The sequence below is a fragment of the Dipodomys spectabilis genome, unplaced genomic scaffold, assembly GCF_019054845.1.
Source record: "Dipodomys spectabilis isolate Male_0828 unplaced genomic scaffold, ASM1905484v1 ptg001455l, whole genome shotgun sequence".
In the NCBI taxonomy this organism is placed as follows: Eukaryota; Metazoa; Chordata; class Mammalia; order Rodentia; family Heteromyidae; genus Dipodomys; species Dipodomys spectabilis.
Window position 1 is genome coordinate 1,596 of NW_024872132.1, and position 12,786 is coordinate 14,381.

Below are 12,786 nucleotides of genomic sequence, written 5' to 3' on the forward strand. Positions count from 1 at the left end.
CCAAAAAATGTCTGCATGAAGTGCCAGACTACAGATGGAAAATTTCCCAAAAAATGTCTGTACTAAACAGCAATCTATCCAAAGGTGTCTGGGGATATCTCCTAATAGACCACTTTGGCAGTCTTATAACATGTCTGCCAAGATTCCTTGCCAACCATAATACAGACCTGGTGGGAAACCAGAATTACAGATACAGAACCTGCAGGCAACCAAATATACAGAACAGCAATGCCTAGACTTGACAGCTGGGTTTTTTGGGGCATCTGGAGAGTCTTATGAGGCAGATTCCAGACAAGCCCCCAGAAATGTTTTATGGACTTGGGACCCCCGAAACACCACCAGAGACCACAACCAATGCAAAAAGCAAAAGAGTCGTTTATTTGCAAGCTCAAGCTTGGTCCTCTGCGCACTGGGTAACCAGTGACACAAAGAGTCCCCGAGCACAAAATCAGAACAGCTTTTATAGTATTGAACATACAAGTTTAGGGAATTTCCACACAAGCAGTTACATGATTGGTTTGATTCCATTCCAACCTCACTGACCTTTCTCTGAACTATTGGGATTTTCTGTTCCTGAAACACTTGGGCAACAGCAGGGTTGGTGACAACCTATGTTTTTTTTTCTCTGTCTTGGGGTTACTCTGAGGGCAGACTAGCACAAGATGGTGGGGTTAATCTCAAATTGAACTTACTTTGGCTTTTCAGCCTGAATAAAACATAGCATACCACATACAAAGCTTTGGAAAAACACAGGTCTGTCTTACAGTGTTGGACCAATAGAAGTGTATGCCTAGTGCTGTTGCAGGTGTGTCTTAAGGTGTATGGAGTTTTTCATCCTGATGATCTTGCAATGATGAAATTGACCATCTACACAATTACCTGAGAAGATCCCTGCTGAGACCTCTATTACGTCACAGCTTAATAAAGAGCAATGTTTACAATGAAATGTATTGAACAACCAGACATCATGACCAAAATTAGTTTTACCTGATTCAGTGTATTTTTTACACTCTATATCACATGTACAAGTTCCTCATTCCTTTCTGTCTCATTATGTTGTCCTTCCTTGTTTTTTTTTTTTTTTTTTCAGAACCATGGTATGATAGGGCATTTCTTATATTTTTGTCTTCTAGTCTTCAGAAAGTCTGCAGTTAAATAGGCTTAAGTTCCTTTTGTTAGAAAATTAAAAGCACATTGGATGGGGTCTTCATCATAATTTTGTTATGATCTCAAACACGTTTTTATTTCTGGCATTTTACCTGTGTAATCTCACTTCAGTGTTTTCCAAAGTCACTTTAGTGGAAGGAGGAAATTCAAAGTGGATTCTGGTAGAGAATTTCTGTTACTAAATACTCTTGTACATAGTAAGGTAGGCAACTCCAAAATTATTCATTAGAGAGATGAGTTGAAAAACATCTTTTTACACACTAATACTCTTTCCTCAACGAAACCACAGGATTTAAAATAACTAATATTTTTTTAAGTTAATGGCACAAATGTGCACAAATTTTCTAGAAATAAAATGGTCACTCATGATCACTGATACTTCAAAGAATGCTTTCCAATATGAGGAATCCCCTTCAGACATTTTCACACAATGTGTATCTACCTGGTAACAGAACCTCAAACTAGACTAAAGTATCTAATAGCTATTTAATTTTTGTTGCCTTTTTGCCATACTGCTTTCTTATCATATTGATTAGTATGAATTAGTATGGCCAGTATAAAATCGCATTTGTAATAAAAGTTACTAGATGGGACCTTCATGGATGAGGTGGTGTGGGGTTTCTGGTGGAGCCCTGTGTGATTCAAGGGAGGAGTTGGTATTGGCACAGTCTCTGTGGTGGAGCAGGGCGGGGCTTTGAGGGTGAAGCCCAGTCTGTGTAGGGCTTTGAGACAGCAGGGAGGGGACAGGAAGAACTAGACTTGTTAGGGGCGGGGACTCTTGTGGAGTAGGCGGGATTGAACATGGAGGCTGGCATTTGGACAGGTTTTCAGTGGAAGAAGATAGGGTCACTGGGGAGGAGGCTGTTTGGGACAGAGCTTTGAGAAGGTGGTACCAGGAAGACGTGGGCTAGTAAGGGGCAGGGTTTCTGGTGGAGAATGGCAGGCCATCGGGAAGTGTTTTAGGGTGGAGGTGGGGTTTCTTGCAGAGCAGGATGTAGTCACAATGTATGGAGGAGTTTTTCAGGACCAGAGCTTTGTGAGAGCAGTGCACTAGACTAGTTCGGATGGGGTTTCTGGGGTAGCCAGTTACCACTTCTAAAAGAAAAATCAGGTTGGGTGGGGATTTCAGTGTTGCAAGGAAGGACATGGACTTTGGACAGGGTTTTCAGTAGGGCAAAGAAACCTTCAAAAAGGGACTATGGAGGGACAAGGATTTACACTTCAGCCTCCTGAGACTTCCAGAGGGAGGCCAACTGGTGCAGTGGTTTCCAGTGGAGCAATGTGGGTGTCGAGAGATGGGACAGTGTGGTGGGGGTTTTCTGGGCTTCCAGAGGGAGGCCTACTGGAGCAGTGGTTTCCAGTGGAGCAATGTGGGTGTCGAGAGATTGGATAGTGTAGTGGGGGTTTTCTAGTGGGGTTTATCTGGAGCAGGACAGAGCTTGGAGACATGTGGCTAGTTGGAGGAGGGCTTTGAGAAGGAGTGGAAGGGCTACAATGGTGTAGGATAATTATGGGCATGGTATCTGATGGTGTAGTGTGTGGATCTGAGGAAGGAGCCAATATGGGGCGGGTTTATCTGGGGAGCAAGGCAGGGCATTGAGAGAGTAGATGTGGGAGGTGGAGAGGCTTGTGGTGGAGCAGGGCTGGCTTTCCAGGCAGGAGATGGGCTATGTGAGAATCTTCTGGCCAAGCAAGGTGCGGTTTCAAGGACAGTTATAGTCAGGTGGACGGTTTTTGGTGTAGCATGATGGGCTTTTTAGGAAGAGGTAGGTTCAGGGCTGTGTTTGTGAGGTTAGGCCACTTAGAAGTAGGCTAGTTATGGGAGGAGTTTCTGATGAAACCAGGAGGGGCTTGAGGGAGAAGGATGATTGGGGGTGGGGTTGAAAGGAAAGGGAGGAGCTTGCAGGTACTAGGATATGTGAGCAATAGGACTATGCAGTACTAGAGTAGTTAGGGGCAGGGTATCTGATGGATGAGGTGGGGATTCGAGGGAGGAGCCCAATGTAGGTGGAGTTCTTGAATGTGGCCTGGTTTCTGGTGGTGCAGAGCAGGGATTCCGGGAAGGGGAGGAGTGGAAGTGGGATTTCCCTATGGCAGAGAAGGGCTTTCAGGAAGGAGTCTGGTTTCAGTCAGGCCTTTGAAAATTTATAGCAGGGCCACCAGGGGGTAGGTTATTTAAGGTTGGGCTTTTTAAGAAAGAGGCTGACTGGACTTGTGTTTCTAGTGGATCTAGTCAAGTTTTATGGGAAGCGGCAAACCTTAGTGAAGAGTGGGGCTACAAAACATAAAAATTTACTATTAATAAATACAATATAAGAACACCATTTTCTGTCAGTGTAGAATTATATTATTTTTATATATGCGAGAGATACTGGAGAAAGTAACCAAGTAATAATTCCTTCCTAGTGAAATTTTTCGTTATTCCAGTTGAGTGAAAATAAAACCACAGGTCACCTCAGGCTCAGAGGCACACAGGAGACTAAGACACATGAAGTATTGGACTTGATTCCCTATCACCACCATTAAGGACCATAAATAAAAAGTTTAAAATTTCTCACTTGGTCATAATGGACACTATTGTGTTAAAATTGTGAATGAATAGAATTTATACTTTGACCATTTTAGAAATCCTAAAGGTAAATAGTAATGTTTTAACTTTATACAATATTGGAAAGGATACTAAAAATAATTAGGAAAAGATAAAATTCCAGGCACAATGTTCGTTCTCCACCATCAATTCTAAAGAATTTAAAATTTAATTTTAAATTCTATAGAGTTTAAAACCAGAAAATTGCCATATAGTGAGGTTGCAGCATGGTTTCTTTTCAGTCATCAAAATGGTAACTTAAGCAATGTGTCTTTATCATTGGATGCATCGATGTTAAAACTTCTAAGAATGTGAAACACTACTATACAGACGCTGAAGAAACTCAGAAGGAGCTGTCAAATGATGTTGGAATAAAATTAATGACTAATTAGAGTAGGAATTGATCTTCACTAGGCCAATACCTACTTTCCAGAAGAAAAGGCTACATTGATAAATAAACAGTGAAAAGGATGCAGGCAGGCAGACCTTGAAGTAAACATTATCCAATGAACAACATCTACGAAGGCATGATTGCAGTCTTCTTTTACCTAAGTTACGGGTTATTGATTTATGTACTTCCCTGATGCCAAATAACAAAGCCATGAAAATGCAGTAATCATTTTCAAGGCATTAGAATTTACAGAAAGAATTCAATGAATGTATTGTTAGAAAGTAAAGATAGATATCTGAGTTCAAGAGTGAAGAGAATATCCCCAATCTCTGGCCCTCCACTGTGAGAGGGGTACAAGCCGAAGCACAAGGAGAATGGACAGAAGTACAGTAGTGCATACCAGTAGTTCGCAAGATGCAATGATGAATGTAACGGGAGAAAATCAACAAGATCATCACCGGACTTAGAACAAATGGAATGAGAGAGAAAGAGGGAGAGAAAAAAGGGAATATTTCAAGAGTTTAAAAGTGAACATGTCTGCCAGAACTATCCTAAGCATATATTAATTAATAAAAATGAGGGAAACCATGGAACCTATGTTTCTTTGAATCTGGCTTCCTTCACATAATATGATTGTTTTCCAAGTCTTTCCATTTTCTTAAGAAAGGAGTTGTGTCATTCTTTGTTATAGAAGCATAACATTCATTGTGTATATATACCACATTTTCTTGATCCTGTCATCTATTGAGGGGCATCTTGATTGGTTCCATATCTTGGCTATAGCAATAATGCTGTAAAACCATAGTTGTAAATTTTGTATGGTTTAGCTTGAGATCATTTCCACAAGTGCCCAGGAATGGGATTGCTGGTTCCAGAGCTATGTACATTTGACCTTACAAAATGATGTTAATTGAAATGAACTCTAAGTCATAGAAACAACAAGTCTTTTTTCAGATATCAACCTTGATGTTGGTAAAGTAGTGTATCTAGATCTCATTTTTATTTCATTTGCCTTTTTCCATTGGTTTATCCTTGGAAATCTCTGTCTTGATTCTGGTACCTTCCATCTTGTATATACATTTACCTGATTTGGAGAAGGAAAGGGAAAAAATATAGTGACGAAAGATGTACAAAGACTGACCCATTGCAACAATGATATTCACACGACACTATATTGGAAATGAACTTTACAACTTTGGAGTGAGCGGGAGGTGTGGAGGGTGGGAAGGGATATGAGAACAACAATGGAGTGGGTAACACTATTCAGCAAGGAATGTACATTACTCATGTAACTGTAACCACTCTGTATAATATTTTTGAAATAAAATAAAATATAAAAATTTAACCTATCTACGAAAAAAATATCCTTTTCAAAATAATTCATCTGTCACAGTACTTGTGAGGAATTCTAGACTCAAGCTGTTAGGCCTGGAAAGGGATAGATTGGTAAGCCATCTCAAACAGCAGTCAAAAGGATGAGAGCTGTACTCTGGAAAGGTCAGTCAAGGGAAGACAGGGATATGAGTTATTACCTCAAGAGTATGTAATTTAGAGCTGTTGGACACTAAAAGATTAAGACTTTGTAGATAAGATAGATGTCTGTGTTATGGTTGTAATGACTATTGCTCCCTTCTGCTCCCTAACAATAAGGGATTCAATTATCACTATGTATACAAACAATATATCATATCAATAGTTGTAACCACCAGCAAGATTAATGCCTTAGTTTTTGGACATACCTGTAGCCACTGACAACCCCCCTAAACCCCCACCCCACCCCCATAGTAGAAGGAATATAAAGCATGTGAAGCAGGATTTAGGGATCCAGAAGCTGGCAATGAGGCTTTTGGTCCTCTGGTGTCTTCTTTCCTATTACTTCCTGTGATTTCTCAGTTCTTTGGCCAGGTATCCCATCATCTTTGCTGTCCCATGGTTGTGGTTAGCAACAGTACTGATATTCGGAACACCTCAAAAAAAAAAAAAAACTATGGAAAAACACTTCCTCAAAGAAGATTGACAAACGTATAGGAGCACCTGGAAAGATACCAAATATCAGCACTCATACTGTGATCCTCTAGCAAAAAAGTAAATTCAGGAGTAACTTAACTTCTGATAATACAAGAGTTGGATAATTGTCCCTTTTGTATATTTGGTATTGCATAATTTTTTAGAAACACATTTACATTATGAAATAATGTTATTTATTTCATAGGTCACAGACCATGTCACTGTAGTGATGACCCTAATGTCTTATCTCAGTTTCCTGATTCAGACTTAGATGATTGTGAATTGCCTAACTATGAACATTTGTTCATGAAACTCAACAACACAGAATGAAGTGTCAGGGTCAGGCCATTCCATACTTGTAAGGATTTTTACATATATTAGCATAATATACACCTACACTGCTCAGCACTCACAGCACATTGGTATGTTATAATTATCTTCAGATCAGAAAGAATACTAGAGCTTAAAGTAGAATGATGGGCTATACATTTTCAACGCAAGAGTGATGATCACCCCCTGCAATTATTCTCAGTGGAGAATCCTTCCTATACATTTCACTGACTTAGCTTCTACTCTGTGCTTTACCATTATCAGACAGGGTCACAATGTACCGAGCCACAATACTGCAGCAATCTTAGCTGCCTTTGAATTTTACCTTCAATCTTGATACCAAGGTCAACTCTGCAACTCTAATCACATAGTTGACACCCGAACTTTTCAAGCCTGGTTAAAAATTCAGCTATCACTGATCATTGCCAGTGTTAAAGATCTCACTCCTTTAGATTTGTTGTGTATCTTCTTGTATTTACAACACTGCCTTAGATGTTGGTTTTTGAAGTAGAGCTTTTAGTTTGCATTTGATTTATGGAGGTGTTAGTGATGCCAGTGGAACTACATATATTATAATGTAAGTAATTTGATGTTTTGACATATGAATTTAATTTTGGCAATTGAAGAAGTGAATACACATCACTCACAAAAATTTCTTTATGTGTATTGGTATTACTTTATTGTGAAATTCTTAAAAGCCAGCCATGGGTGCACATGTCCCTAATCCCATCACTTCTGTCACTGAGACAAGGCTTGAAAGGTCCAGACCATTTGGCACTTCATAGTGAGAACCTTTCTACAGAGAAGGGGAGAGAATAGCAAAAAGAGCAAATGAATCTTCCCACAGTTTTGTTACATATTATTTACACTTAGCCATTAAGACCACTATAATAGTATTTTTTATGACTTCTTACCTACTCTTTTCCTGTTCTGAGCTGTTTTGTTTATGGATCTCTAAGAATTCATATAAGAATCGCATAAGAAATCTATATAAATCATATAAGAAATCATAAAAAATAGTTTTGTTGGGATATTTAATCCAAAAGGAATAATTTCAGGAAAGTATTAAGCACATAAAATGTAATGCAGAGCTGGGAAGGTGGCGCAGTGGTAGAGCGCTTTGACGTGGATTTGTTCTCCTTAAGCAATTACTCCAGGAATAATAAACAGTGGAAGCTGAATGATGTTCATTCAGGTATTTCTTTAGAAATTAAACCAATCTTTATTGGGTATAAAGATCACTTACAATGTCATTACCTACACCCTTTTCATTTAAAAATATTTATATTCTGTAGCAATGTCATTGTCGTTATATATTATTGAAAATAAGAGAAAATATGGGACCTATGTTTCTTTGGAGTTGGCTTACTTCACTTAATAAATTTTTTTCCAAATCTTTCCATTTCCTAACCAATTGGGCAATGTCATTCTTTCTGATGGAGGTATAGAATGCAATTGTATATATAAATACCACATTTTCTTGATCCATTCATCTACTGAGGAGCATCTGGGTTGGTTCCATATCTTAGCTATGGTAAATAATGCTGCAATAAACATAGTTGTGCTGGTAGTTTTAGTATGGTCTTGTTTGTGATCCTTTGGGTAAATGAACAAAAGTGTGATTGCTGGGTCATAGGGGAGCTTTATGTTGAGTCGTTTGAGGAAACTCCACACTGCTTTCCAAAGTGGTTGAAGAAGTTCACACTCCCACCAAGAATACAGTAGGGTTCCCTTGTGGCCCCATCGCCTTCAGCATTTGTTGTTGTAAAAATATGGATTGCTTCACGAATTTGAAAGTCATCCATGTGTATGGGCCATGCTAACCTTTTCTGTATCATTCCGATGTTAGTGTATGGGCTGCCGGATTAAGCACAGAACATTTTTTATATAGAAAGTGTAATTGATTTTCTTAAACTAGACAATTCCACAAAAAAGTAAGTTGTAATTTGATTGCTTATTTTGAGCTAGCATCACTATGCCTGGGCCTGCTTGGACTGTGGTCATCCTAACACAAGCAAAATACATTGCACCCAGCAAATGGTTAGAGTTTCCTGAAACTTCTATTTTTTTTTTGGTCTGGGCTTGCCTGGAACTGAAATTCTCTAATCTCTGTTTGCTAAGTAGATACTATTACAGGTTTGAGTCACTTTATCCAGTAAAAGTATACAATTTCAAGATATCTTGATATTGCCTATATTTGTTCTTAACATATATAGCTAACCTTAATTTTCTCCCTCTTTTGTTTAATACTCTGAGCTGAAAACATTGACTTCCTTGGTATACATGGCTTTGTTTTGGGTGGAATCCCATCACAATTCAAAAAATCTCCCAAAAGTTTATGTTGAATCATGGAAAAGAAGGCTGCAGGTTGGGAAAAAAAAAAAAAAACACTGATCCTTAACTTATATTTGCAGTATATGTATAGTGTTAGTCAATACTTTCTGAAGTATGAGAAGAGAAGGAAGACAGAAATGTGAAAGATGTCAGGTCTCTGCGGAATTTCTGTAGTTGTCACTTCATGTTATATTCTTCCTTAAAAGTTGCTTTATTAAAACCCTCTGAGTGGATATTGGTTGGACTGTTTGGTAACCTTACCCAAGAAATGACACTGATTTTAGAAGGCTGATGATTTGGTAAATAAAGGAATAATGAGAATGAGCACTGATATTGTCACAGAATGAGCCGACAAGGTTCATTGCTGAACAGCAAAAGAAAGCAGTTTCAAGTCCGATGATGCACATTGGAACATATATAGATAGATACATATATGTATACGTATACAAACACACGTGAAAAAGTATATATCCAGTAGAATATAGAGAGAAAGTTGGTGTGACAAGTACTAAACTATATCAAACTGGTTGCAGGAAAGGTCCAGTAAAATATCAATAGTTTAGCATAGATTTTGCATAGATTTGTAAAGGATGAAAATTCTTTCCTCATTTTATATTTTACAAATATCTTTAGTACATTTTAAGTTGTTTTATATTGCAGTTGGAACATCTATATAATGCTGAGAATTGGAATTACGTAAAGTATGCAATATGAATAGGCCAGCCAGTATAGGAAAGTTCATTAGATTCTTATTTCCAATTAACCACCAGGAGAAATGGAGTTCCAGTTCAGATTTTATATAGAGCACTGGCCTTGAACACAAAAGCACCAGTCAGGTTGTGAGTTTAAGCCCTAGGATCTACAGAAACAAAAACACAAAATATAACTTTGAGTTAGATATTTTATAATGAAGCGTTTTTATGTACTCTACATTGTTAGAAAGACTAGATTTCTGTGTTAGCTTTATAACCTATCATAATAAGTGATATTGTCCATTTATTAAGCAGAAAGGCTTACTCAGATTTATAAGTTTGAAGGTTTCAGTGTATGTTCAGTTGGTTTTATTGCTTTGGTGGCCTGTGACAAGACAATGTCAAGGTGAGGAGTATGTAAAAAAGAAATGTTTTTGACCTAGAATGATTAAAAGAGAAAAGAAGAAAGTAGATGAGTGTGCATGTTTTCAGAGGTTTCACTCTGAAGAACTTAATCTCCATAAGAACTATTCAGGTATTCTCCACAGTATGGGAGGAAATGGAAAGTCATTTTTCTTTAACACATAGGTCTTTCTGGGGCATTCTGAATTCAAATGGCAACATCTTCACCAATGATAATGAATTGTCCAGGGGTGGAATAGATATTGCTATAAATTCCAATCAGATCTCAGCAGACTAAATATTTTATGGAATCCCTATTAAAATATTTTCTTGCAGACTGACTGGGTCTTCATACTACATATTTGTATATCTGTGTGTATGTGTGGGTTTGAATAAACTAATACAGCAATGTAGCAAATTAAAGTATTAGTAAGGCCTTTCTCTTCTCATATCATGAAAGCCTGCCACAATTCTCAATCAAATCCCATTCAAGATTCAATCATTAATGCTCTCTCGAAAGTTCTGTATGCAAACCCAGGTACATTCACTTCATTTAAGACGGCAATGATATATGAAAATTTTAAGTCTTCCATGGAAAAAAATTGTATTAAGCGAAGTTAGCCAGGCCCAAAGAAACTTAGGTCCATTGTTTCCTTTAATTGCAATAACTAGTATATGTCTGAGTCATGCAGAAAGGTCAGATAAGTTGATGTTAGGGAAATGAACCCTAATATATGTATTCAAATGTTTTTTTTTTCTTTTAGGTGATTGTTTGTAACACATTTATAAGATTATTTCTTTGTTGCTTTGTATGTCCCTCCCCCATGGTATAACCCCTGCTTTCACTGTATTTGAGGTTGGTAAAATTTGTGAAGGGGAAGGGAAAAAAGAAATGTTTAAATTGGGGTACAAGTGGATACATTCCAACAATGAGATGTACAAGTCGTTATATGGAAAAACGAACTTTACAACTTTGGTGGGGGCGGGGATGAGGATTGGGTAGAGGAGCAGGGGAGGGAGGATGGGAAGGGATGGGAAGGGGAAACAAAGGAGGAGGCTACAATGCTTGATAAGAAATGTACTCATTATCTTGCCTATGTAATTGTAACCCCTCTGTACAGTATTTTCACAATAAAAAAAGAAAAAAAGAAAAATTTAAGTCTTCCAATTACGTTGTCACCAAGGAAACATGTACAATATTTCCTTAAAAAATATCTAGATTGTAGAACACTTTAGCCAGAAAATTGAAGGAGTATACATTATAGGATTTAATTTAAATATTTAGTCACTGAAATGGATATTCTATATCCACAACTTAGAGCCCTTTCAAAATACATAATTGCAAACCTCATCTATTACCATCTTCCTTGAAGACAGTCATTGCTGAAAACCAACCAGATGTGGTAAACCAATTAAAATGTACGCCTTTGTCAAATGCTGTTGTTTTAAAGCATGGAAGTGATAGAACAATTAATGCCAGTGAACAGCTGGTTCTGAGTATGGAAAGTGATTACTTTGGACTCTAGGTGGAAAAATTCACAGATGTTTCAGATTGTGCTTCGTTTTGGCATTTGTGAGATATATTTTAAAAAGCACAATGAATGAAAGCATGTTGTTTTATAAAGATTTTCTGACTGACAAAAAAGGGAAAGAAAACTTATTGAAATATTTCAAATGAGAAGACAGACAATAGGGTGGGTAAGATGTGGTATGCAGCTTTAAATACAGACTGAAGCAAACCAAAGAATGGGAAAATTTTTTTCCTTAAAAGCTTTCTGGGTATATTGTGCTATGCACTATAATGATGAAATGATCATTTCTTTGGAAAAGTCATGAAAAAACATTGTCACCTGTTGAATTTCTTTATAAAGTGAATCTTAAATGACAAGAATGAAGAAATTTAAATATGTTAATAAAACATTATCAAGTATTACTTTAATTTTTGATTAAAAGTTAAAGCAAACCGGCAGACTACTAGTCCATTAAGATTTATGTTTCCTGTCATATTTATTTTCCTTTTGTTCCTCTTTTTTGGGTGGTGATATTTTTTTTCAGAAAGGAAACCTAGTCTTAACCATTACCCACAAAATTTATGCTGTCATAGAATCAGAGATTTTTTTTATTAAATTAAGACAATAGTAGGCTCATTTTATGCCAAACCAAAACATAAACACCAAAAACATTTTTCACTAAAAAACCATTCATAAAAAATCATGAGGTGGAAAAGGCTCTGGAGGAGAGGTCTAATCCAGGTGCCGGAGGAAAGGCTTAGGAAAACACCGGAACATGTGGCATCCCAATGCAGGGCAGCCGGTGCAAAATGCAAGTATCCCTTACATGGGGTGCCCTGGAGGTTCCAATCCTGGGTGTCCACCTCCTTTGTGCCCACAACCTGTAAATCCGGCCATTCTTCCTGGTCCTGTTCCCGGGGGTCCCTTTCCTCCAGGACCTCCCCAGGGGAACACAGTTTTCCCTCCATGTGGGCCCTCTTACCCTGTGCCACAGCCACAGTATCCAGGATACCAACCCTCAGGTCCTTACCCACCCCATGCCCACCACCTGCCCCTGGCATGTGTCCTGTGAATCCCCTGGCTCCTGGCATAGGCCCACGAGCCCCAATGGACAAGAAAACACTGAAGAAAATGAAGAAAACACATAAAAAGATGCACAAACACCACAAGCATGGCAAGCATTCCTCCTCTTCCTCCTCCTCTTCCAGCAGTGACTCTGACTGAATTCAGGGCCTGGACCCTCCCCTCAAGTCTCACCAGTTTTGCTCTCATCAAGCTTCTGCTGCGGTGTTGTACTAGGGGGAAATTAGCGCTCTGATCCCCACCTCACCCTCATCTGAGCCTTACCCTGCTGTTCAGCCCTGA

General features: G+C 38.2%; 1 non-coding gene across 1 annotated transcript; it reads right to left on the reverse strand.

The window, feature by feature from the left end:
• Window positions 1-8,248: 8,248 nt before the first annotated feature.
• Window positions 8,249-8,355, reverse strand: LOC122103042. The gene has a single exon (XR_006146680.1). It is a non-coding gene; the product is annotated as a U6 spliceosomal RNA (small nuclear RNA).
• Between the last annotated feature and the right edge of the window lie 4,431 nt (window positions 8,356-12,786).